Here is a 4,149-nt window from a genome sequence, read left to right on the forward strand (position 1 = left end):
ACTAACTGTGTAGGAAGCATAGAAGTATACTGAGTAGCTTACTGGTGAGATCTACTTTTTTAATTTTTTAAATTTTATTTTTGCAGTACTGGGGATTGAACTCAAGACCTTGCACTTACTGGGCAGGTGCTTATGCTGTTGAGCTACCTCCCTGGCCCAGCTTGCTGGTGATTGACTCTTACCTTCACTCTTCAAGCAAAAGATTCTCCCTGTCCACTCAGCTGAGTAGGCCTGGGCAACGTGATGGTGTGCAAGACTGATGACAAGACCAGACGTGGTAGCACACACGTGCAGCAATCACAGCACTAGGGAGCCTGAGGCAGGAGGATCACTGTGAGTTTGAGGCCAATGAATTCAAGACCAGCCTGAACTACATAGTGAAAACCTATTTCAAAAAGACAAAGAAAAAAAAAAAAAGGAATAATGTCTTAAAGCTGTATATTTATGGCTTTTTTTGTGGGGGGGGGGCGGTCTTTTCCTCTTCCTCATTCTACAATCAGGAGATAGCAGGCCTGGTTTCTTACCTTGAGGGAATGTCACAAGGAGGAAAGCAGAAGTTTTTATTTCCAACTTCAGAAGTCCACAGAATGGCCCACTCTGAGTCCACTGGAGGGAAAAGGGAACTGGGCTTGCTTTCCTAGAGGAAAGTGGGTGCCCTCTAGGCAATGACAAACATCTTCACGTGCCTGTCTTTCTCCTGCTTCCTGTCCCGTGCTACTGCCTAGAGGTACCTACATATGTCTTGCTCAGGGAAGAGTCCTCTCCTCAAGGATGGTGACAGCAGCACAGCCTTTACATCTGAGGAACTCTCAGAATTGCAAGAGTGAGCTCTTCAGAGTTCTAGTGGGCAGATGTGGAAAGGGCTCCCATCCCTGGTGGCTGTCACACCTCCGCGCTTCTTGAGGATGGGGAAACTCAGCCAAAATTTTCTGTGAAAACAACAAAACGTGATACTTCTGCATACACAAGCACTTGAGGACCGAGATTCATGCCCAGAAAACATTGCAAAAAGCAAGGTACACATGCTTCCTCTACTAAAAAAGTCTGTAGACCTTTTCACAGCATCTGGATCTTTAGGTTTTTTGTTTACTGTAATGAATCACACTTATGAGCTACTTGTACTCATTTGAGAATGAGATGTTAGCATATGAAGCTTAGTATGCCACTGTATGTTTAACTATCCCATTTTGTATTCTTTGAGGCTCCCCATTTATCCAAACAATTGTTTTATTTCCCGAGTCATTTGTTCCCTCAGCTCACAGACATTTAATCCCAAGTATGTCCTCTTTAAGCTGTGTTCCTATAGGGCCCTTCCACTCACCTTTAATGATGTTTGGTGTCCAACTTGCACTTTAGATTATGAAGTCCAGTAGAGAAGGAAGAGCTTTGAAGGAAACCATGCTTTCTGGAGCACTGGGTATATCCATTATTTGTTTAAGTTTAAAAGACATGCGCAAGAAATGACAAGAACAGTGAATGAAAACATTAACTACTCTCAGGATCCAATGTCACTGCCCAAAATAGCTTTTTATTCCACAATTCAAGCCAAAATGGACATGAAGTTGTTGTAGAATAGAGGTAAAAAAAGGCAAAGGGAAAATTTGCTGCAAGTACTTTTAGTTATACATGGAAGACTGGTATTTTCCCCAGAGTTGATTCACAGTAAGCAAATTCACAAAAGATACAGTTGGCTTCAAGTTTAATTCATTTCAGTGAGATATTCATCATCATAGCAATAAAATCACATTTGATGTTTAAAAGATTGGGAGATTGGGATGCAATATATATATATATATATATGCATCCCAATCATATATATATATATATGATTAAGCGATTGAGCACAGGGCCTTTACACTGACTTATATTCCCAGTTATTTTGCCTGCCTACCTGCCTGCTTGCCTGTCTGTCTGTCTGTCTGGGATAGGGTGTCGTTAACTTGGTAAATTGCCCAGCCTGGGCTTGAATTTGTAATCCTCCCATGTCAGCCTCTCAGAGTGCTTTAATTACAGATGTGGTAATATACTTAACAAAAGTGCAATGTTGTTATTTTATGTTTACCTCCTTTTCCGAGTGACACCTAACTCTGGTGTTTAGAATCACTTCTTTTTAAATGTATCATTTTGGAGGCAACTTTAGGCTTACAAAAAATGAGTGGAATATGTGTCATATATATTGCCTTTACTCCCCTGCTCCAATTTCTCCTTAAGGGTTCTACCTACATGTCTCCCTAAAGCCTTAGATAGGGCCTTTGGGAAGTGGCTGGATTATGCATGTGGGATTCTGGGCTGGTCCACTGATGAGTTTTCAGTCGGGTATACTGAGGTGAGGCCTGGTGGGAAGAAGTGGTCACTGTGTGCGTGGGCTGGAAGTGTATATGCCTCTCATCCTCCCTTGATAATTGCTGCTTCCTGCTTGGCAGAACACGAACTCTTTTCCTCTGCCATGCTGCCCTGCTTTAGATCCAGCCAACTATGGACTAAACTCTTTACAAATTGTACCAAAATAAACATTTCCTCCTTTCAGTAGGGGGTGTCAGGTACTGGGTCTCAGTGATGAGAAAATAGCTAAGAAACTCCTGCATTTTAATATAGCGTAGGGCTAGAGAGATAGCTCAGTGACATAAGCTCCTGCTTTGCAAGCACAAGGTTCTAAGTTTGATCCCTAGTACAAAAAAAAAAAAAAAAAATAGTGTAGTACAATACCTATATATTTTTTTTCCCACTGAGCTCAATTTACTTTAGGATTCCTTTTCTTTGTGTTGCAATCCTACAGATTTTGACAGATGTATAATGTCATGTGTCACCTTTATAATAGTACCATACATGATTATGTGCCTTCCCTTAAAGTGCTCTGTGATCTCCCTATTCATCCCTTTACTTTGAGAAGAAAGTCCAAAGCATAAGCTATAGAATGGCAGCTACCTAGAGAATTTGTTCCTCTTCCTTGGGATTTAATTTATAGTACTAAGCTATCTAGGCATTCAGAGACTGCTTCAGTTGTGATAGAAGGAATTAGTCTGGCTACTGCTCCAGTTGATAGTAGACATTTGTGTCATCTACCTGATGCTAGCATCAGGTGCATGAGGAGTGCAAGAGTTCTGGAGTCACAAAGGTTTCCACCCAGATATCAGAAAACCTGTGAAGTCAAGTAGTGTGCTCCTGAGAGCATGATCTATGAAGCTGTCAAAGTAAAACTGAAAGTTCAAGAGCCCCCAGATATTAGAAAAGCCAGGAACAGAGAACATATGAGGAAAGCTGCAAGTACTGAATAAAGGCAGCCCAAGAGAGAAGCCATGAGGGCTGAAACTATTGGCAGTGTGGTAGGGATGAGCTGGGGTTTACATCTCCTCACAACTTGCCCCAGATGCTGGACCAGGAACTACAGGTTATAATGTTTCCTCTGCTGAGTTTTGGTCCCATGCTTTTCTAATTCCTTATTTCTCCCTTTTGGAATGAGAACCCTGTGCTTTTATATGCCACCAGTGTTTAACTTTCTTTTGATTTTTACAGGGGCTTACAGCTAAGAGTTTGCCTTAAATCTCAGAGGAGACACTGGACTTTTCAGTAATGCTGATACTATTACTATTAAACTTTGGCAACTCTTAGAGATGAACTAAACGCACTTTAATAAAATGTTGTACATAAGTCTTCTGGGAAACAGGGGTGGGATGTTATGGTTTATATCTAGATGTTTCCCTAAAGCCTCATAGTTATAGGTAGGGCTTTGGGGAGGCAATTGATTAATGGGAGCATGATATTCCTAAGTAAGTATGTCATCAGTGACGAGAAAGTTACTAAGGTAAATACCATTTAAACTTATTCTTCACTCTACATAGGACTAAAGTTTTATAAGACAGATTCTTAAAATTTATAATAATTTTTTGTGGTCATGTTATTCAACTCTGTCTTTGGGTAGCATCATCCTACTCTATTTTCTTTTTCTTTTTTTTTCTTTCTTCAAAGTTTTATTGATAAACAGATAGCAATGAGACAGTTTCAAATCAAATCGGAAGCACAGTTTCAACAAATAATACACTGCATATATTCTTCTTAGTGGTTAATTGCTATACAAGACACGGACTTGTGATCCTATTTACAAACACCATTAGAACAAATCATTCTATTCATTAAGAGAATGCAACTATA

General features: G+C 40.2%; 1 long non-coding RNA gene across 1 annotated transcript in view; it reads right to left on the reverse strand.

Annotated features, from left to right (window-relative positions):
* Positions 1 to 530: 530 nt before the first annotated feature.
* Positions 531 to 4,149, reverse strand: part of LOC111815429 — a 16,937-nt gene continuing 13,318 nt past the window's right edge. Inside the window, exons 2-3 of the long non-coding RNA XR_002820127.1 lie at positions 1,322 to 1,401; positions 531 to 606 (exon numbers count right to left, since the gene is read on the reverse strand). This is a non-coding gene — a long non-coding RNA (uncharacterized LOC111815429). The remainder of the gene's footprint in view (positions 607 to 1,321; positions 1,402 to 4,149) is intronic.

The sequence above is a fragment of the Octodon degus genome, unplaced genomic scaffold, assembly GCF_000260255.1.
Source record: "Octodon degus isolate 3935 unplaced genomic scaffold, OctDeg1.0 scaffold00016, whole genome shotgun sequence".
Lineage (NCBI taxonomy): Eukaryota > Metazoa > Chordata > Mammalia > Rodentia > Octodontidae > Octodon > Octodon degus.